The sequence below is a fragment of the Marmota monax genome, unplaced genomic scaffold (genome assembly GCF_021218885.2).
Source record: "Marmota monax isolate L192 unplaced genomic scaffold, Marmota_monax_Labrador192_F-V1.1 WCK01_AAM20220418_F8-fsc00014, whole genome shotgun sequence".
Taxonomy (NCBI): domain Eukaryota; kingdom Metazoa; phylum Chordata; class Mammalia; order Rodentia; family Sciuridae; genus Marmota; species Marmota monax.
The window spans coordinates 31,592,875-31,615,399 of NW_026695222.1; positions in this window are offsets into that span (position 1 = coordinate 31,592,875).

The following is a 22,525-nucleotide window of genomic DNA, read 5'->3' on the forward strand; positions in this document are numbered from 1 at the left end:
ATGGCCAAGAGAGACAAAGAGGGAGCCTCCTTCTTGGAGGGGAGGGACGAGCAAGAAGCCTGGTGTGTCAGGCAGAGGTGAGAGCCAGGAGAGGTACTCAAGGCCCCAGGAGGCCCCAGCTGTCCTCAGCAAAGTGTTCCAGGCTGGGGACACGCACGTGCAAAGGGCCTGAGGTGGGATGGCATCGATCTTCCCAACAGCCAGTTGGCAGGTAGTGCTGTCATCTCCTCCTCCAGAAGAGGAAATAGAGACTCAGAGAGGGGAAGTGGCTGGCCCAGAGTCGCACAGCCAGGAAATGGCAGAGCAGGGAGCAGAAGGAAAGTCAGGCTGTGGGGGTGTGGCTGTGCTGACAGGACCCTGTGTGTGTGACCAGCTGCGTGGTCCAAGGGAGGCTCCCAGAGTGTGTCACCCACCTTGGTCACAGCCATGGGTGGTGTGATTGTGCAACCCTCGCCCTGCAGGGCGCGAGGCTGGGAAGGAGGCTGGGCCGCACCCCGGGCTCAGCCCGGCCCTGGCCCTGCCTCCCAGGCCCCGCGGGGTCCCAGGGTCACCATGGACTTGCTGAGGAGGGAGCGAGTGAGCAGCCGGGTACCCCGTCCCTGGGACGACCTGAACCCCACATAGGAGGCGTTTGAACCCCGCTTCTCACCCGGGTCGCAGGCCCCCCGAGCTGGTCCCCAACGGCATTTGAGAAGTCTTGGGTCAGGAGACGCATGGCCTCCCGAGGTCACATAGCTAGCGAGTGCCAGAGCAGAGTGACCCTGGTCTGCTCACTCCTGCCCGACAGTGCTGGCCCCGAAGGCCAGCAGGTCCCCCCGCCCTGCCCTGCCCTTCCACCCGCCCCACGCCCGCCAGCCTCCGCCCCTGGCCCTGCAGGCCTCGGCCTGGCTCCCGTCCATCTTCGGGGGGAGGCTGGACGCAGAGGCCATTCAGGGCCAGGTCGGAGGGCTCAGTGGTGACAGGGGCAGGCGAGGGGCTGGTGGACGCGCTGCAGGGGCCCAGGCCGAGGGAGCAGCTGGCCCAGGCTCCCAGGTGGGGAGGCCCCGAGCAGCGGCCAGGAGGCCGCGGGGCTGGAGGAGGGTGGCCTGAGGACAGTGCAGGGTCGTGGGACAGTGGAGGGTCTGCTGGGGGCTCCCGTGGCCTGGGGGGCCGCAGGGAGGACTTGGGCTTTCACTCTGTGAGCGTCTGAGCTGGGGAGGGACGATGCTGACCCCAGGGAGGAGGCGAGTGCTGGCGTCCAGGTGAGATGCCGGCCGCCCTCTGGCCGGGCTGCGAGGTGACCCTCAGGCTGGGCTGGACGGGTTTTGAAAGGCCTGGGGTCATGTGTGTGAGGGGCCGTGAGGGCCGGGGGTCGGGGCTCAGGGCCACCTGAGGGTGGGCGCTGTTCAGGGACGGCAAGGCAGGGCAGCTGGCTCCCAGCTCTGCGCCTGCGGGTCACCAGTGGTGACAGCGGCTGATGGAGACCCAAGCCTGGGGCAGCGGGCCAGCTCTGATGGGGAACCCTGACCTTAGGTAAGGACAGGAGCTGTACCTGGGCCCCTTTGTCCTCTCCTTCCCCCACCCCAGCACCAGGCCTGGCCTTGGGGACAAGCCATGAGCACATGTCCCCGGTGCGCAGCGGCCCAGGCCATGCCGTGGCCCCTCCCTCCCCCCCGCTCCTCCAGGGAGTGCCCCCCCCCCCCCGGGGGCTGCCCTGCCCGAGCCCAGGGCCTGCTCCTCTGTCCTCGGCAGCCCTGATCCCGACGGAAACGTCCAGTCTCCGGGCAGCGGGCAGCCTCTGTAGGAGTCTGGGCAGGGAGGGGGCTCAGGCCAGGGCAGTCCCCTCCCCCACTGCCACGCAGCTCCCCAGAGCCTCTCTGTCACCCCGGGGGCGTGTCTCAGGCCACAGGCCCAGGAGTGCAAAGCTGGGGGCAAGCCCAGGCCTGGCCACTTGGGCTCCCTTAGCTCCGGGGCTCCCTGAACTCACCCCCGCTGGGGACCGTCACACTCCCTCCAGGGAGAGAAAGAGCCACCCAGCCTGGGCTGCAGTCCCAGTCCAGAGGCCGGCACTGTGTGACTTTGGCAGGTGGCGCACCCTCTCTGGGCCTCAATCTCCACCTGTGAGCTGAAGAAGAGGACCATTGGGCAGCTCCATGACTCCGGATGGCACAGGGCGGAGGCCCACGGCGGCAGACACCAGGGAGCCCAGGCTGCCTTCCCTGGGCTGGGCGCGGGCAAGGGCACGCCCTGTTGCCCCCATGGAGTTGCTCTTCGCTGATTTGTTCTTTTAACAAACATTTGTTGAGCACCACTGTGCACCGCGTGCTGCGCCGGGTGCAGGGGCAACGGCCTGGAGAGGACCCAGGATCCCCGACAGCGGGGGTCCACGCCAGCGGCACCAGGCAGGGGCAGGCCGGGCAGGAGATCGGGACCAATGGGGAAGGACAAGGACTGGAGGGAGCCCCTTCAGAGTGACACTGGTCCCCAGGGCTGTGGCCGCTCTCACATTGACACCAGCTGGCAGCTGCAGGGGTTGGGACTTGTGAGGGAGCCTTCCTGGGTCCCTCGCAGGCTGCTGGGCATGGTCACCAACTTCACCACCTGGACTCAGCGATCCCAGGAGACAGGCACGCTGACGGCCCCAGTCCCAGATGTGGAGACTGCTCCAGAGAGGTGCGGTGCCTTGCCCAGGGTCACACAGCTGGAAGGAAGAGATTTAGGACTGGAATGGACCCAGGGTGCCGTGAGTGGACGCCACTCCTGAAAGACACCAGGGGCCTGGATGGGGACAGTCAGGAGGACAGGGCTTGTACCAGGGGCCTCAGCAGCCGATGGGTCAGGTCCTCAGGCCCCAGAAGGGGGATAGCCACACCCAGGCTCAGCCCTGGCCCGAGTTGCCTGCAGGGACGCGGAGCCCTCAGGACCCCGAGGCCCAGAACAGCAAGCCTGGGACCCGGGTGGGGCCCAATGGCCAGGGGGCCGGCCGGGCTCCTGGAAGGGGCAGCGTCCTGGGGAGCCGATCGTTAGGGCCTCAGCCCCCGAGGTCAGTTGTCCCCGAGCAGTTTCCTGGACACCAGCTCCAGGACCTGACCACCAGGCTCTCCCCAGCCTCATCTCAGACGAGCAATGTCGGGCGCTGACCCCTGGGCGCTCGGTGCCCCTGTGCCATCGACCCACGGAGTTGTCACTCAGGAGAGGTTGGCCGAGTGCCCGATGTGTGCCACGCCCTGGGGACACATCACACCTGTGGGAAAGTCACATCAGGTGGCAGTGAGCACCCGGAAAACCAGGAAGAGAAGGGAAAGGACAGCACAAGGCTGGGGGGTGTGACTTCAAAAGGGGGTCAGGAAAGGCCACTCGTGCAGGTGACACACGCAGAGACAGAGAGGTGAGGCCCGGAGGCTCCACACACCAAGACCCAGAGGGGGTGGAGACGGCAGTGCAAAGGCCCTGGGGCAGCATGAGTTGGGTTGTTGGGGACAAGGAGGTCAATGTGACTGGGAGGGAGGGGGAGGGGGACACAGGTGCAGTGGGGGAGGGGCCTCATGGGCCAAGAAATCGAAGGTTCCTTCTCAAAGCAACGGGACCCCTGGAGGGCCTGGCAGGGAGGGCCGGGAGCTGACCTCTAGTCTGAAAGGCTCCCTCGGGCCGAGCCTGGAGGGAAGTTCTGGGGCAGCAGCCGCCGTGGTAACGGCAGGGGCAGGGGCAGGGCCTGGCGCCAGGGTCTGGAGGCCACTGACGGCTCCACCAAGACGGAGGGGGAGGGTGAGCGAGGCCTCTGCCCTCGGGCGGCGGAGACCAGCAGGAAGCCGTGGTCAGGCAGCTTCCTGGAAGGCCCCTGGCCCGTCCAGCCCGGACCTGTGACCCCCACCCCCACCCCATGCCCCGGGGTTGGGAAACGGCCTGGAATGTGAGCCCTGAGGCCTGGCTGGACGGCACCTGAGGGACCAGAGGCTGGGCGGGCTCCTGGCCACTGCCCTGCCCACACGTGGACTCTCCCTGGCCCACTCACCAGGGCAAGAGGGCGAGGAGGGCCCGGCCTCCCCACCTGGCCGCACCCCACGTTCAGAGCCCCCCAGGCGCCCCGTCCCCCCCACACCACTGGGGCCACCTGCCCCGCTGCCCACGAGGAGGCCAGGCCGCCCAGGCCCACCTCGAGGCGCAGAGCCTGGCCTGCCTGCGTCGCTGCCCAGGCCACAGACGGCCCCAGAGCTTGGTAGGAAGAGCACGGGGGAGTCTGGGACCTCGGGGCCTCCCGGGCTCAGCACCCTGGCCGCAGGAGGGGTCGTCCACTGGCACCGCCTTCCTCCTCCACGAGTGTTTGCAGGCCGGGCTGGAGGCCCAGGGCGCAGCAGTGACCCAAACAGACTCGACTCCCTCCCGGGAGACGGTGACCCCCAGGGCAGGGAGACAGACAGGAGCAGGACAAATGGGCAGTGTGATTCCTGGGGTGAGCCGTGTGCTCTGGGAAGAAAGCAAATCCGTGCAGTGAGCAGAGCGAGGAGGCACCAGGGAATGGCCTGACACAGAGAAGGAGCCCTGGGAAGAGCTGGGCGTGGGAGTGCAAAGGCCCTGGGGCAGCACAGGGTTGGAGTGTCTGCGGCCCAGGGACAAGGCCAACCGGCCGCAGGTGAGCAAAGAAGGGATGCAGCAAAAAAGTCTCAGAGATCTGGTGGCAGGAGCAGGGCACAGATCCGGCAGACCCCGGTGGCTGCTATGAAACCTTTGATCTACCAGACATGGTGGCGCATGCCTATAATCTCAGCCACTCGGGAGGCTGAGGCAGGAGGCAGAGGCAGGAGGCTGAGGCAAGTTCAAGGGCAGCGGGGGTGGGGTAGTGCACACCTGGGTTCAGCCCCAGCACAAGAAAAAAAACCCACTTTTCCACTCTGAGTCGGGAACCGCGGAGGGTCGCGAGCAGAGGACAGCAGACCCCATGGGGTTCTGGTGCAGCCTCTGGCCTGGGAGGGAGAGGCAGACGCAGGAGGACAGGAGAGGGCCACAGAGGTCACTATGCTCGTCCCGGATGGAGACGGTGGTGCTGGGCCCGGCAGGTCTGTGCCAGTGGCCTGTAGCTGCCCGGGCTCACGGGGAGGGCGGGAGCCAGGGCGGAGCCTGGGCAGCGGGCCCCGGTTGTGGAGGGGCAGGGGACCTCCCCTGGACACAAGGGCCCACCCAGGGTAAAGAGGGCCTCCTGGCCCCACACCCCAGCTAAAGCGCAGGATGGGCGAGGGTCTCCGGGGACACACAGCCCAGGCGTGGCCCGCAGGGTGAGTGCCACCCACCTGGCGAGTCCTGCCCAGCCTGTCCCCAGAGTCGGCCAGGTCCACTCTGGCCTCCAGTACCCCGGCTCCCAGGGTGGGGGCACGGGACGGCCCCGCCAGTCTTCCCACTATTGTACTGCCCCCACCATGAGAGCCGGTCCTCCGCCTGTGTCCACGCTGGGCCCCTGCCCTCCCCTCACTGCCCCGCCCAGACCCTTCAGAGACAGGTCCCTGTCCCTCGAGGACTGCAGCCCGGCCCAGCTCTGGCCCCCCCCACTCCCAGGGAAGGACACAGGACGGGCCCTCTCCGCCTGGTGCCCGGGGGTCAGCTCCCTTCTCGTGGACGGGGGAGCTGAGGCCCCAAGACAGGCCGAGTCCCCGGGTCACAGCCAGGCCACTGCCGGGACCGAGCCCGAGTGCTGGCCTAGGTCAAGACGGGGGCGTTGGGAGGTGGCCCAGGAGCACCAGCAGGGAGTGTGGAAGCCGGACGGGAGGGGGCGGGGGCCTCTGGGCCACCGAGACTCGTCCCCAAGGCCTCTGGGGCACGGCGGGGCCATCTGCACCTCAAGCCGGGTTCACCCGCCAGCCCCAGCTCTGCGGGCGCGGGCCTCGCTGTCCAGGGCCAGCCTTGAGCAGCCACGAGGGCGACCTCCCCAGGGGCCACCGCAGTCCCTGGCTGTCCCGAGGGGCCTCTGACACTCTGTCCCCTCATGCCCACCCTGGCGCTGCCTCAGACCCCTGACCTGGACACCACCTGGGCCCCAGAGCTGGAGCAGGTGGGAAACTGAGGCCAGGCTCCACCTGTCCTGGCACCCGCAGAGGGGGACAGACGACCTGCCTCCTGACCCACGGCAGCGCTTGTCCCCGACAGACCTCGAGGCACAGACAGGCTCCAGCCTTGGGAGCCGCCGTCTCCTGCAGAAGCAGGTCCCCCTCTGTGCACACCGTGAAGACCAGGTCGCTAGATGGTCAACAGAGGGACAAGGAGGGGTGGGGGCTGGGACCAGCACGGAGCAGGTCCCGTTTCACCAAGAGCGACCATGTCACAGTAAGCCCCACCGTCACGCAGCCTCAGTGACTAATAAGACTTCCTCCTGTTTTTGGTCCCAGGGATTGAGCTCCGGGGTGCGACCTCCGCCCACGCCAGCCCTTATCCTGGATTCTGTTTAGAAACAGGGCCTCGCTGAGTTGCTGAGGCTGGCCTTGAACTCACGATCCTCCTGCCTCAGCCTCCCGAGCCCCTGGGATTACAGGCGGCTTTCTTTGGGTTTCAGGGACACAAGAGAAAGGACTTAGCGCCGCACACGGGGCCCAGGCTGAGCTTGGAAGGGACTTGTGGTGAGAGGCGCCTGCCCCGTGCAGGAGCCGCGCAGACCCCCGGCATTCTGTAGTATCGCCGTGGCCGTCCACGGTAAGCACTGGACGCCCCGCCTGGGCTTGCTCTGCTGGGACAGGATGGTGGCTGCAGAGCGTCCCCGATTTCCTGGGTCCCCAGACTCTTGCCCAAGGAGCCTGAACTTTGGGGAAACAGGAGGAGGAGGAAGGGGCGGGGGCCCAACGGGGCTGGAGCGGTAACCGCGGGCAGTGACCCCTCCACCCATCCGCCGAGCCGCCTGCCCATTCCACCCAGGGGCCACCTCATGTTGCACAACACAGGAAGGGGGGGCCTGGACCCCGTGTCCACCGGCTGACACAGTCCGGGTGAGGGAGGCCTCGCCAGGCTTCCTGTGTACCAGGCACGGTGACAGAAAGGAGAAGTGGGGTCCGAGGTCACAGGGACATCCAGGCCACCTCTTCCCCTCCCGCCCCTCGGCTCCCCCTGCCCTCCCTGACCCGGGGACCCGGGTTCAAATCCCAGCGTGGCCATCTACCCACTGTGTGACTGGCTCAGGACCTCTGTCCAGTCCCGGCCGGGAGCAGAGAAGCCGCCACCTCGTGTCACAGATAGGGAGCCAGGCCTCAGGGGGTGCTCAGCCAGCCACAGCTACCCGGAAGACCTGGGGCACCTCGGGGGGAGCGGAGGGCCACTGGGTGCTGGAGACTCAAAGAGGCGGCCAGCCTGAGCCTGTCCCCACCCTGGGTCCCAGCAGGCATCTCCTCCTGGGCCCAGAGGCAGCCTCTGCTCCGCGCAGCGTCCCGGCCACCAGCCCCTGGAAGCGAGGAGGGGACACCACCTGCTCGTCCCAGCCACCCCTGGACCAGGGGGAGACCTTGCCCATGGCTGCGAGCCGGCTTTGGGTCCCTCTCTGTGACCAGGGCCACCCTCCACACACGTGCCGGCTGCCCGCCGCCCTGCGCCTTCCTTGGAGACAGAGCCGCGCTGCGGGGGGCGGCCGCGGGGCCGGGGGGCTGTGCTGGCTCGTGGCCAGGGGAGGCCGTGGGCGGCCAGCAGTGCCAGGGGAAGTCCAGCGAGCAGAGCCAGGACGGGGCGGAAGGAAAGTGAAACTGGGGTCCACTGCCGCCCCTGGTCGGAGCCACCACCACCGCGCCTCGGGCACCTGTGGCCACCTCCAGTCTGGTCCCCCGGCTTCTCCCCTGCCCCCTCCACGCAGCCTGGCTCTAGTCCCCAGTGGCTGCTCGTGCCACCCGACGCCGGTCCGCGGCCCGACGCCCGGCACCCGCCCCCACCTCCGCCTCTGCCGCTGTCCCGCCGTCACTCGGGCCTCCCCGGGGACACTGGCTTCTTCTCTCCTCTAGACGGGCCCAGCTCCTTCCCGCCCCTCTCCCTGGCTCTTCGTGTCCTTGTCACCTCCCCACCTGTCCCCTGGAGGCCACTCCCCCACCCTCCTCTGCGGTCTCTGCTGGGTCTTCCCAGGACAGATCTATGTCTGGACTGTTCACCTAGAGTCCCCCTTGGTGTCCCCAGGGGCTGGCTCCAGGGCTGCCTCGGGGACAGTGCGGCTTCCCCCTGAGCCCCCTGGACACGGCGAATGGGCTTCTGCTGGCTCTGGTCCTAGGGGGACGCAGTCGCCCCGTCGGCCATTTACACTGCCCTGTTCGGGGAGCAGGACAGGAGGGACGGGGGACGTGCTCCCAGCAGAGGTGGCTTCTCCGTAGCGTTTTCTGTGCGAGTTGGTTGAACCCAGAACCAGAGCCCTAGCTGCCCAGGGCCGACGAGGGTTTGCCCGTCCGGCTGCCCCTGAGCCCACGGCGCCCTGAGCACAGCTCTGTCACCAGAGCGTCCTCCTGGGCCTTCCGCCTCCCCTTCTCTCTGTCCCTGCCTCTCAGTTGGTCTCGGGCTGGGGACCCTGATTCCCGTGGGACAGCTGAGGGACGGGGTGACTGCCGCACCCGGGGCAGCGGGGCTGGTGTCCCCCGGGGGACTCTGCAGCCCGGGACCCAGCCCGCCGGGGGGAGACTGTTGGATGCCACGTGTGTGTGTCCAGCCGTCCACTCGTTTCAGGAGGCAAAGCATTTTACCCACTTCACGCACAGCCGGCGGCCATCTGCTTGGCCACCCCCGTGTGCTGACCCTGCAAACACCTGAGCCAATCGGGGCTTCCTCTCAGGGAAGAGGGGCCGAGGTCCGCCTGGACTCGGTCAGGTGGTGGGTGGGTCCTGACCCCCAGGTCCTAGAGCCCAGTCTCACGCAGCAGGAGGGCGAGGTCCCCGGGCTCCTGTCCCCCAACTCTGGGCATCCCCAGCCCCTCCCTGCGTCACAGAGGACGAGGATGGCCTCTGTTCCCTTTTGGGGCGTATCACGGGCTGTGGTTAAACGGAAGCAGGGCCCCTGCCGTCCCAGGCCCAGGCCCACCCGCCCCATGCCCAGCCCAGACTCTTCCCAGCTGACCGTGGCCTTGGGCGCCCGTTCCTCTTTCTCTGGGCAGGAGGAAGTGGGTGGGGCCGTGGGGCCAGGTCTCAGAGACTCAGTTTCCTCATCTGGCAAGTGGGCCCTACTCTGCCCCTGGGGTGTCCCGAGGCAGGTCAGTGAGAGCAGTCCTGACAGAGGCTGAGCCGGGCGTGACGGGAGCCGGGGCTTCAGACCCCGGGAGGCCACCGTCACGTCCAGGCCGGGAGGCAGACGTGGATGGAGGTGACTTGTGACAGTGTCTCCCGCTCAGCCTTCCCGAGACTCTCCTGTCCTCAGCACAAAGGCCAGGCTCTCCCCTGGGCGCCCTCACCTCCGAGCCCTCGCCATGTGGCCTTTGGACTCTCCTCCCTGGCCCCAGGCCCCCACAGGGCCTTTGCATGTGCTGGGCCCACTTGCTGGGACATGTGCTCCCCCTTCCGCCTCTTCCGGGAAGCTGTCCTGACCACCCTGACCACACCGGCCTCCTCCCACAGCCCCCGCCACTTGGCCCTCAGCCACAAACCCACACTTCCCATCGGTCACCCTACTGGGCTGGGAATGGCTTGTGGGCAGGGACGGCCTTCCTGCTGACTGGGGGACGTGCTGAGGGAACAGTGACAAATGTAGACTAGAATGGCTGAGGGAGCAGAAGTCACCCCCACCTCCCGCTTGGGCCTTGGGGGCCCCAGGGGCTGCCCCCACCTGGTCCCCACCTCTGAGCCCAGCTTTCCTGGGTGGAGGCCAAAGGGATGGACCTCAGTCGGGGGCTTTAGTCAGGTCTCACCACCCTCCAGGACCCCGTTCGGTCACCCTGACGCCCAGGTGGCCCCGCGGAGGCACTCAGATACCCAACTGCACTCGCTCGGAAAAAAAAAAAGCCCACAACCTGGAGCCAGGGTCTGGGCCACGGGGAGGGGAGGCCGGGGTGGCCGTCCCCGCAGGCCCAAGCACAGCCCTGCCCAGGGTGGCCCCGGCTGGGACCCCCTTGACACTGCGGCCTGACTTCTGGGGACGCGGCATGGCTCTGTCCTTCCTGCAGTCCCCAGAGGAACTTGGCCGTTCCCGCCCGCGTCGGGACCACCAGGCTCTCGAGGAGCAGCAGGTGCCGTGTGGACGGCCTCCCCAGGGCCACTCGAGACGGCGGGAAGCCCAGGAGGCCCGTTCAGTTCCTGAAGCTTCCGTGATGTGGCCGTGAAGGTCCCGGCTCTATCACCCTTTGCCCTGGGCAGGTGCCCGAGTCACCCCCACCCTCTGGACAGTGCCCCATGTCCCTCAGCGGGGGTCACCTCGGAACTCAGGCAATGTCCCCTCGGCCTGCACCACGGGAGGCCACCGAGACTTGCCAGCCTGGGCGTGGGCCAGGCCTGTGCTGCAGGGACTCACTTAGGGCAAGGGCACTGGGGACAGGGGGCCTGCACAGGCTCACGTCCTCCCCTCCTGCTGACGGCCAGAGGGTTCCAGGGCCCCTGATCCCGAGCCCTGGACGCTCCGTCCCCGGGGGACACAGTGGGGCTGCGTGGACCCCATCGACCGCAGGTCACCTAAAACCTCTGATGGGATGAGTCAGGAGAGCGCTGGGGACAATGACAAGGGAAACTCCCTGGGGTTCAGCACAGAAGCCACTCTACATCTTCTGCATCGTCCTCCCAGGGCCGCGACCACAGTTTCGAAGGCCGTGGACACTGAGGTCCGGTAGAAATTCTGTCCCAGGTGTCCCAGGGTTGGGACAGAGTGGCAGGTGCTCCTTCGGGGCCAGAGGAGCCAGGCGTCGGCGGGAGGAGGAGGTGAGCAGTGTCCTGCGGGACGGCCTTCCCCTGGGCCAGCTGGGCCTTGAGCACGGCCACTGAGGCCACTGCGTGAACTGGCAGGTCCTGTCCTGACAGGACCCCTGCGGCCAGGAGGGGAGGAAGGAGGGGCTGAGGAGGAAGCCGGAGGCCGGGAGGAGGGCCCGCCCAGCTGGGGCCGAGGGGGACACAGAGCAGAGCTGGGTCTGCAGCCAGGCAGGGGACCCCGGCTGTGGGTCGCGGGGGCCGTTCTCTGGGCTGCAGGGGACACAGAACTCTGGTCTGGGCTGAGTCCAGCCGGGGCCCAGGGGACGGACTAGCGGACACTAGGGCCCTTAGAAAGCCGTGGAATCCCACACGCTGGGCTCACTGGACACCGGGCCAGTGGAAGGCAGAAGAAGGGCCACTGGAGAAGCCTGTGGGGACGGAGCAGGGACACGGGAGGAGAGCCAGAGAGCCGGCAAGATGTGCCCAGAGCCAGCCCTGCCGGGAGCACAGCCAGAGACGGGCCAGCAAGTCCACGCCCACCCAGGCTCCGGGAGCTCGGATGTCAGTGGACCCCGTGGGCAGCCGACCCAGCTATGCCCTTGACCTTCCAGGTCCAGATTCCTCTGGAACCTCCACAGAAGCTGAATCCTGATGAGTCAAGTCAGCCATGGGTCTCCCTTTCTGTTTTAAAGGTACACATGTGATTCCAGTATCACGTGGGCCACCAAGGGACGCCTGCTTGCACAGCCAAGAATGTCACTATCACTACAAGAGTGAAATCCTGAATCATCGCCCCTCTTCCCTTCCTGGTTGGAATGTGATAACATGGGGCATGATGTCTGGTGCCACAGCAGTCTCGGGGACCCATGAGGGAGACAGAAGCAAAGAGAGGCCCACCCAGAGGCCAGCAGCCCATCTGGGAACAGCCACATCCGACTTCTTCTGGAAGTCTGGTTCAGTGTCTTACTGTCCCCGTCACAGAAGATGGCCTGGCTGAGACGAGGGGAAGCGGAAAAGATGCGTGTGAGCCAGAGGGAGGGACGAGGAGGTTTGAAAGAGGTCCTCCCGGGTAGAGTCCTCCTCCTGCCACCACAGGTGCTCTGCGGAGGGCTTGGCACCGGCTCTCGCCCAGCACAGTCCAAGCCTGGGCGTCCTCCAGCCACCTGCCCCATGACGGCCCGGGGGGCTCCTCCTGCTCCCAGCTCCCGACTCCCGACACAGACCCTGACGGTCCGGGAGGCCCAGGGAGCTGATCACCCACCCCCAGGGAGCACCCAGCCCTGGTGCCCGAGCCCTTAGCCCTGCGGTCTGCCCACAGCCCCCAGGGACGGCGGGGGCTCCCCCCGAGGGCCCAACTCCCCAGGCTCTTTGCCCCTGGGGGGGGAGTGCCAGCCTCTCGGCCTCAGCCCTGCCTCCGCAAAGGGCGCTCCTCGTGGTCCTGCCTCCTGGGCTGCTGGTGGGGACCCAGGAAAGGCCCCCAGCCCGGGCCTGGCCTGCCGTGGGCAGGTGTGAGGGTGGTCACGGTGGCCCAGGGGCCGGCCCTGCCCTGCTGGAGCCCGGTGGGTCCAGGTCTGGGCGCCGAGGCGCGGAGCTGGGCCAGGCAGAGCGCGCAGCCTCCTGGCCGCCTGCCGCCTTGCCCGGTGGCCCCATTCGGCTGCGCCCCACCCGGGCCACCACGGGCTCTGAGGGCCCATTGTTCCCAGCTGGCCCCGCTCCAGACCTGGCCCCGCCCGGGCTCCCACTTCCCCCTGGGATCCCCGCGGCCCCAGGCCCGGCCTCCCTCGGGGACCTAAGGCGGTGCCACCGCGGCAGCCCAGCTGTGGGAACGGGAGCGCTGTGCCCACTGTGTGACCGGCCCTTCCCCTCCGCGGGCCCAGGTCCCCTCCCTGTTCCAGGGGCGAGGGGGCCCCCGGGCTGGGCGCTGTAGTCTGGGGATGGCAGGTGCCAGTGCTGGGAGGCTCGGGGCACTTCAGCCCGAAGACCTGGGCAGGCGGGGCAGGCCAGGGTCCCGGCTCCGGCTCGCTGTGTGACCTCGGGCAGGCTGTGGGTGTCTCTGGGCCTCAGAGTGAGGGAAAGTCTGAATCCGCCCCCTCACCAGGAAGTGAAGGGAGGGTGGAGCCAGGTTTTCATTTTTTATTTTTGGCACAAAGGGCTTGAAGGAGAACCAGCCGTGGACAGAGGCTCCCATTGTGTCGGCTCGAGGCTCCCAGGCCAGGAGCCTCCAGGGTGTGGGGCTGGCGAGCAGAGGCCAGGGTCCTCCTGGCCAGAGGCTGGGGCAGGCAGCAGGTCGCCCACCCCTCCTGCAGGTCCTCAGCCTGAGACGGTCCCAGCCTCACGTGTCTCCCCACCACGTCTCTGTGTACAGATGTGGCCATGTCCCCTCTGTGCTGTGGGCACCATAAGGGCACCCGCCCTCCGGGGAGGGCATGTTCAGGTGCCAGGCAGGCAACACGTCCGGTTGATCCTGGCCTTGCCACTTGTGCTGTGTGTCCTGGGACAAGCTACTCCACCTCTCTGTGCCTCAGTTTCCCTCCCTGGGAGACGGAGCCTGGTCCTAACCTGCATCCAGCAGGCTCAGGACGCAGCCCGGAGCAGAGGAACGTCACGGCCGCTGTGCTCTCTCTTGTCCCCTTGTCCCCTGGGCTCAGCCTTCTTCTCTCCTCCCCAGAGACACTCTTCCCTCTGGGTGCCCGCCGGCTCCTGCCCACGGTGGCATCACGGATCCTGGGTGCCCACTAGGTGCCAGGCAGGGAGGAGAGAGGCCGCAGGAAGCGCTCGGTGGGCAGGACTCAGCACACAGTGGGGCCGCAGCTGAGTTCCTGCAGGCTCCAGGGCTGCGCTCGTGGGTCCCAGCCAGAGGTTTGGTGGCATGGGCCGGGCATGTGGCCAGGCGGGTCCCACTTAGGACAAGATCGGGGGAGGGGAGCTGAGGAGGCCTCGGTGCCAGAGGAGCCGGGGACAGCTTCCTGCAGAAATGGTCATGAATGAAAATGACCCCTGCCAACGGTGTGCCCACGTGCCAGGCCCTGTCCCTGTCACAAGCCCTGCAGAAGGTTTTGTTCTCACGACCATTTTGTAGGTGAGAGTCTGAGATCAGAGATACCAGTGGGTTGCCTGAGGTCGCACAGCAAAGACGTGGCAGAGCTGGAAATCCAACCCCACAGGGGACATTGCCCGGGGACCCTGCTCTCCAGCCTGCAGACCTTCACTCAGCCAGGTCCCACTGCCCAGGCCACCCTTGTCCCATCTCACCTGGCAGACATTGTCCCGACTTCCTCCAAGCCGGCCACCTCCACCTCAGCCCCCACCCGAGGCCCGACACATTCCCAGGGAAAAGCCCAAGGCAAGGAGGCCTGTGACCGGCCTCGGGCCACCGCCGACGGAAGCCAGGGGACAGCCCTGACCCCGCGAGGCGACTCCGAGGCTGGGTGGGCCGGTCTGTGAGGTGGGGCACCGCGGGGGCAGCAGCCGGGCCAGGAGCCCAGCCGGAGGCTGCTGTCACTCAGGACCACAGCTAAGGGGACACGCCCACCGCACGGCTCTTCCTGTAGGGACACCACCTGCCACGGCCTCCGCCTCGGCCTCGCCAGGGCCCCGCGCTCCGCTCCGTTAATTACCCTCTTGGGGAGGGAGAGCCTCCGGAGCCGGCCACGTGGCTGCGGCGCAGGGTAACCCGACGCCCCTCGCCCACTGGCCCGTCCTCGTCCTCCCAGATCACCGTGTTTACCCAACCCCAAACCAGGGCTGGCAGGAGCTCAATGCTCTGCATTGTCTGCACCGGCCCCCCGGCCTCGTCCTTCCTCCAGCTGGGGATCGGCCCCCAGGAGGTGTGGGGGGTGGCAATCAGAAACCCAGCGGGGCCCCGGCTCCAACCCACCTCAAAGCTTCTCGGTGGAGGGGCTCACCCTGTGCCCACCTCAGCATGAGGAGACTGAGGCCAGAAGGGGAAGTCACTGCTCAGGTTCACGTAGGTAGAGGTGGTGGAGTTCAGGTCAGGCTGGATCAGGGGGCTTGTTGAGGGACAGGGACTGGGGAACCTGAACTAGGGGCAGGGGACTCGGGGCTAAGGAGTCTGCCTGAGTTCAAGTCCAGCTCTGCCCCTGCCTCACAGGGACCTGCTTGTCCCCAGTCTTTGGTTTCCTAACTATCACAGGAGAGAACCATGGCTCCTTCCCGTGGCCAGGGACAGACTCAGGCCGCAGGCACGAGGGCGCTTAGCAGGTAGTGAGCACTCAACCCAAGGAGGCCAAGGACCGAAGCCTGGAGATGGCCCACGTTCCAGCAGCTGGGAAAGGAAGTGACCAGCCCGAGGGCCCGTCACCTGTCCAGGGAACCAGAACTAACTCAGAGCAGCTCCAGGCCACCTGGTCCCCCGCAGGGCCAGGGTGGGGCCACGTCCTGGAACGCGGCTGAGCAGCGCTGGCCCCGCTGTCTGCCCCTGCCCCCAGACGCCCCCTTCCCACGGCCCAGGCAGGGGACGCCACGGCCCTGCTTCCTGGGGGCTGCGAGGGGTCGCTGGCTTCCCCTGCGGGGTCCCCTCACGGGCGCCGTCCTTCCCCTGGCTCAGTCCCTGCCTGGTGGCCTCTCTAGGCCACGCACGCCTGCGTCCGCCAGCCCAGTGACACCAGCCCCTTCCTCCTTGGGCCCCTGCACCCTGCTCACACCTTCAGAGCCACCTCCTGCCGAGTGTCGGGGCAGAGCTCGGGGACACTCAGGATCTGGCTGTGAGAGGGACACTCCTGGGAAGCCCGCTCCCTCCCAGACGGCAGCGTCCCCGATGGCCCTGCGGGTCCTTGCTGAGGCGATGGCTGGAGCTGGCCTCACTGCGTCTGTCTGTCGCGCACAGTGTGTCCCTTGTCCCACGCCCTCGTGGCACTGTCCTGGAGCCTGTTGGCTTCCGTGTGGCCTTTCCCTTCTTTCCCGCGTGGCCCCTGTGGTCTGGCGCAGGCTCTCGGGCAGGAGAGCAGGACGGGCCGCCCCTTCCCACGTCTGCCTCCCGTCGGAGAAGGTGGGACCCACCAGGCGAGGCGCACGTGTCCCAGCCCCAGTCACCGCGGCTGGGGGACAGGCCGCCCCGTGAACAGCAGGGAGCGGGCCGCGGGTGTCTAGGCCAGAGCGTCAGGGGCCGGAGAGGGAGCGGCCGGCGGGTGCGGGCAAGAGGTGGCGGGACCGGAGGGCGCTCTGTGGGCCGAGGAAGCCCAGCGCAAGGGCTGCAGGACTGGGAGGTCCCTTACCCGCTCCAGGAGGTCACCCGCACCTGGTACCCCCCCCCCGTCTACTGAGAACAGTAATCACTTAAGGGTTAATTAAAACGGTCACTTTTGTGTCCCGTGAACTTGACCTCAATTTTAAAACACAGAAAGCACGCAGATGCCTATCCCTCCTCCTTTTACAGGATATTATATGAGCTGTAATTTTCTTTGAGTTTCTCAATTAAAAACAAATTCGAGAGAGAAAAAAATAACGTGCACAACAAAGAGACTTAAAAATGAACGGAAAGACGTCTCGGGGAGCGCAGGGAACCACTGTTAACAGCTGCATAATATTCCATGATGCGGACGGACCAGCGCGGGGCCATCCGTTCCTCACACGTGATGAGTGTGGGTTTCCCTTGGGCTCTTTCCCCCTCTGGACACACAGGGCTTTTCCCAGCCCTGATTCCCCCCATTGTTCAGATGAGGAAACCGAGGCTCAGGGAGGAGGAAGCTGGGATGGACTGAGCCAGGCCTTGGACACAGGCCTGTGACACCAGAGGGCCTCGCTGGCTCCTGGCTGGGACCAGCTTGCAGGACTGACAGGCGCCCACCTGGGGACTTCCTTGAGGGGGAGCCGGTGAGAGCAGGCAAGGCACCAGGTGTGGCCAGTTCGGATGTCAGGGCTGTGGGGAGAGGCCAGGAGGCAGGAGCGGAGGCCGGAGGTCAAACTTCACAGGGCAGCTGGGGGGGGGGCTGGCTGAAGGTGAGGGAGAGCCCTGGGGGGACAGTGTCCGAGTGCAGGGACAGCTGGGCAGAGGCCAGGGGGCAGGGAGCCACCGGGAGCTGGTGCTGTTGAGGCGGGAAGGGAAGAGGCCAGGCCAGGCCGTGGGCAGCTCACCGCCCGGCTGAGGCACCGGGCTGCACCTGAGAGTAATAGGGAGCCATGGAAGGGTCTGGAGCAGGGCAGGCTGGAGCCCGGCTGAGGGTTTGGAAAGTGGCCTTTGCTCGTCCAGCTTGTCTAGTGGGTGGACAGGGGCAGCTCGCAGGGGCTCAGCACAGAAAGCCCGGAGCAGCCTGATGCTGAATAGCTGGGGTGGGGGCTGGGAAGGGGCCTCACCCAGACACCCCAAACTCAGCCCCTCTTGGAGGAGGCCAGCCCCTGCCGCTCGGAGAAGGTGCCAGGAGGGAAGCCGACCCGGCTGATGGACAGGCCTGGGCCACCGGCTTCTTGCCTGAGACCCTGAGCTGGGACCCTGGGCTGGGACCCCGACTATCAGCAGCGAAAGGAGATGGAGACCGTCACCTCCAGAACAGAAAGGGACTGACGGTGGCCGGGAGTCCATCACGGAGGGCTTCCTGGAGCTGGAGGAGTGAAGCCCGAACAAGGAAGGGTGTCCCAGGAGGGGGAACAGCCCCTGCGGAGGCCCGGGGTGGAGGCAGCCTGACAAGTTGGAGTTTCTGGGAGAAGGGCCACCGTGTGCCAGGCCTCGGGCAGACTGTGGCTGTGACCAAGCCAGGGACACGCTGCCCACGGCACACGGGGCCCACCCCCTGCGAGGCCTCCAGCTTCTGTGCCTGGAGGGGCTGCCGAGGTCCCCCCACGCCCCGCTCTGCGCTCGGCCCCAGGCCGTGAGATAACAAGCAGCTTGGGATGGACGTCAAGGCGGCCCCCGAAGTGGCCACTCTCCTGGAGAGACAGGGAGAGGGCTGCAGAGAGCCGCAGGCTGGCCGTCGTCCACTTTGGAAGAAGGCGGGAGGCGCTCCTCGCAGGACTGGCCACCTGCGGGACTGCGGCAGCGAGAGAAGATGAGGAGCCACCTCCGCAGGCTGGGCCCCGTGTCCCCCGAGGGCAGCGCCAGGCAGACGGTGGAGCCCAGAGACGGAGAGAAGAGAGACGCGGAGACCGAAGGGGGGGGCACGGACGGGGGGGGGGCACAGGCGGAATGTGGAGCCCTTCAGAGTCCAGCATGCTATGCCCCCTCGCTCACCAAGCACAGACTGAGTGCCTACTGCATACTGCACACGAACCCTGTTCAGGCAGCAGGCCCACAGGTGCCCCAGACCCAGCCCACACTCAGGGCTGACGCTCTGAGGGACCCGCGGGTGTGGGCGGAGGGGCTGAAGGGTGCAGAGGGGCCGGGCTCCTGGGCCACCTGACCCCGGGGCGAGCGGCTGGGGCAGGACGGGGGCAGCAGGGGCAGGAGGTCGGGGAGGCTGCAGCTGGGGTGAGGGGACAGGGGCTTCTGGAGGCCGGAGGCCAATCCTGCAGGACCCACCGGGGCCTCAGAGAGAGCCGGAGGGCGGGTGGGGCCCTGTGACCTGGTTCGGCCACCCTCTGTGGCAGTGTGGGGCCCTGGGGGAAGCAGGGAGCCAGCCAGGAGGGTCCTGCAAGGCCCGGGCAGGAGGGGCCTGGGAGGTGGGACAGGAAGGGCACCTGGGGGGACCCAGCCCTGTTCCTGAGACTCGCTTGCAGGCCACCCAGGGTCTCCCATTTCTGATGCCAAGAGCCGACCCACTCCCCGCCTGCCAGTGCCTCCCTCGGCGCCCCCCAAGCGCCCTGGGCTTGGCGCCCCCTCCCCTGGAGAGGGAGGGGTGGAAGGAGGGAGCCACCCCACCCCCGCCCCCGCCCCACACAGTCACCTTCCAGAAACTCCCAGAATGCGGGCAGGGAAGGGCTCCTGGGGAGGACGGGCCATTGCCTCTTTAGGAGACGCTGGTGGCCGTGATTCATCCCGCCAGACACGAGGGACGCCGCGCAGCAACAGCAGGCCCTGCCCCGTGCCCAGCCAGGGGCTTCCAGACAGTGTTTCTATTTTCATGAATCGTCATTGTGTATCTGGATTACAAAACTGAGAGACTCAGTGTCAAACAACAACCAAAAAAAGAGCAAGAGGCAGGGAGGAAAGGAATCCTAACACCACGGAGTCATGGAACCCGCTCCCCTGGGTCACACGGCTGCTCACTGTCCCCAGACCATCCAGGCCCCTGCCTGCCCCAGGGCCTTTGCACTTGTTTCCCCTTCGCGGAATGTTCTTACCACAGAGGCGCAGCCGCGTGCCTCCCTCCCTCATGGCCTCTCCCACGGAGCCTTCAGTTGATTCATGCATCACCAACACGTCAGCGCCCGGTGACAGGGATTTCTGTCTGTTTTGTTCACTGCCGGATTCCGAATGTTCTGGAAGTTCCTACCACGCAGTAGGTGCGCAGCAAACATTTGCTGCAGTCAGTGGACACGTGGACAGACAACGGCCTCTCCCAGCCCAGCCAGGAGAGGAGGGTGGCGACACACGGGCCTTTGTGGACCCAGCGGGAGGATGGTTGGACGGACAGACGGACGTAGCAGGAAGGGACGGGGCCACGAGGAATTCCCAGTGCAGACCCAGGAAGGCCAGGAAGGAAAGGAAACATGGCCAGTCCAGCTCCCAGGTCGGCCTGGCTGGGCCCCGGGAGGTGGCTCCCTGGTCTCCCACGGCCTCCTGGACGGGGCTTTATTGTAAGCACATTTTCCAGATGAGGAAACTGAGCCCGAGCAAGAGGCCTCCCCAGGTCCCACGGTCAAGAAGGGCCCGTGGGGCCAGTTCCCCCCAGCCTCCACGCTGAGGCATCTGGGCACTCGTGTGGCACCTGCGGTGGCCCCGGCTGAGGCGGCCTGCGGGGCTGCTGGGCTTCCGACGTTCGCGAGAGAAGCTGGGAGTCCACGTGTTTTGTGTGAAATCTTTTTTTTTTTTTTTTTTTGTACTGGGGATTGAGCCCAGGGGCGCTTAACCACTGACCGCAGCCCAGCCCCTTATATTTATGTAGAGACGCTTAGGGCCTCGCTGAGTTGCTGGGGCTGACCTTGAACTTGAGATCCTCCTGCCTCAGCCCCCAGGTTGCTGGATGGCAGGCGGGTGCCCCCGAGCCTGGCCTAGGTCAGCGTGGGCAACGAAGCGAAGCATTTCAGAAGCACCCAGGACAAAGAAGGAGCCTCTGAGGACCGAGAGCCTCGGACTAGACTTGGGACGGCTTCAGGTGGCCGGCAGGGGAGGCTCTGGAGGAGGTGATGGAGGCTGGATCTGCAGCCTGAGGGAGAGGCCCTGTGTGAGAAGAAACAGGAAGGTCTGGGGTTGGGTCGCCCTCAGGCCATGCTGGGGGTCAAGACAGGCCTGTCCAAGAAGAGGCCCAGCAGGTCTGACCTGCTCCTGGGGAGCAGCTGGGGTCAGTGGCCTCCCCCCTCCACCCCACCCTCCTGTCTCTGCGGGGGCTTCCAGCAGCTGGGCCTGGAGGTGCCGAGAAGGGCCGGCGGTGGCTGGAGACGTCCCAGCACAGGACTGCGCTCTCCCGTGTCCAGCAGACACGCGTGGGCCCCGAGGAACCCCCAGCACCCAGCTCAGCTGTGAGAGCAGCGCGCTCAAGGCCAGGGGCCGCTGGACGTGGGCAGCTCCGTCCAATGAGTGCATCTAACTCAAGGCCCCGCAGCTCGGGCCACCCAGGGAGCCGGGTTAGAATCCACTCCACCGCCTCTTGGGGGCGACCTGGGAAGGACACTTCAGTTCTCTGTGCCTGCCCAGGGGGGCTGAGGGGACCGTGCCGCAGGCAGGGCTGTCCTGCGGCCTTAAAGGAGACACGTGACTAAATAGTAGGTGGCATGTGGCCATCACCAGGTAGCGGTGGAGATGATCAAGGCTATCTGCTAAGTGACACGCGGCCATTTCAAATCCCATTGTGACTGACGAGGGCCTCCGGTGACGCCCGAGCTGCCAACTAGCGTTGGGCTAAATGGAGACCAAGACCAAACCGCGCAGAAACTGCAGAGGGGCGCGTGCGCACTCAGACAGCCGGGGCTCTGTCCGGGGGCAGGGCCTGAAAGGGATGGCAGCCCGGCACCCTGGGCACCCCGGGCACCCGAGCTTGGATCCTAGCACTTCCAGTCAGAGGGCCCTGGCTCCTGGGAGAAGTGGTGGCCCCAGACTGCAGCAGGACGTGCACCGTGCACGGGGGGACCCTGGGCCACTTGCAGTGCCAGAAAGTCCAGACGGCTGCACCCACGGTTCCGTCGAAGGACGTAGGAGTCCACTGAAAGAGCCCCCAAGGGCCATGGCAGGATGGTGGGAGCAGGGAAGTGGCTCTGGGGCGAGCGTCCCCAGGCGGAGCCCTGCCCCGTGTGTGCTCAGCCCGGGTTCAGACTGAGCTCAGCCGGACAGTGGCACCGGATCGCAGCCTGCAGTCAGGACCCCTCACACTGCAGTGGTGCCCCTCCCCTTTGCCTCCAGAGAGCACGACCCCTAAAGAGGACAGGAGAGATGGCAGCTCCCAGGGGACCGCAGACAGGAGCCACCTGGGCCAGCACCAAGGCCAACATCTGCAGTCACAGGCTGCTGGCAGCAGGTGCCCTCAGTGCACGAGACTCAGGTGGCACTTGTCCTGCGCGTCCTTCCTGCCCACACCCTCACCCCCCCACCACGTGATCACGTGGAACCCCAGACAACCCCAGGAGGGGGTGTCCCCAAAGTCCTGGCCATGCCCCAACGCTGTCACAGACGGCCAGCCTGGAGGGACAGGACGGCTCAATGTGACCTGCACCCTCGATAGGTCCCCGGGGACAGAAAAGGGCCTCAAGTAGAACTAGGGAAACCCAAGGAACGGGGACTCAGGTTCCGGGGACTCCTGTCGCGGAGGCCCCGCTCCCGGCCAGGCACCAGCAGGGGAAGCGGGCGACCTTCGTGCTTCTGCTCAGACCCGCTCCGAGCCTCGTCCCCACTCCTGCCCACCCTCCGCCCTTGACCCTGGGGTCACCGTCCGACCTCAGGCCCCCAGCCCCAGGGCTGCCCCACTCAGCTGGCCGGCAGTGGCCTTCCTGGAGCCCCCTCTGAGGCGGGATTGGGTCTGCACCAGGGACCCGTCCCCGACGTGCAGGTTCACTGCCCTGCCGCCAACACCCCAGGACGTGTCACTAGACTGGAGTCAGGTGCTCTCCTTCCCTCCGTTGTCACCAGCTCTCTCCTCGAGCCACGTCCCTGACCATCCCCAGGTCAGGCGTCCTGTCTGAGGAGCAGCCCAGGTGACCTGGGTCACCATGCCAAAGGCGCCTCGGAGCCTGCCGCAGAGTCAGGAGGGGACCTCGGCCCTCACCCAGGTCCCCACGGAGGACAGCAGACACTGTCTGGGAGGAGGGAGTGGAGGGGGACAGGGGGACACCCATTCTCAGAAAGTCTGGGTTAGCAGTCGGGGGCCTGGGTTCAAGTCCTGCCCGGCCTCTGACTCATACCGCCACCTTTGCCACCCACTTCCTCTCGTCTGGACCTCAGGTTCCTCATCTGGGCCGTCAGGGGTTGGGCAACCTTTCCCAGGGCCACGGGATGCCGGGGTAGGGGCTGCCCACAGGCCGCCCACCTCACTGCCCCAACAAGCACCGGAGTCAGCCACGGCCGCGCTCGCAACGCACTCGGACACTGGATTCACGCCTAACAGGTGACGAAGGCCCACCGTCTGTGCCTTCCTGTAAGAAGAAGGCCGCCCGGGGGGTCGCAAGTTTGAGGCCAGCCT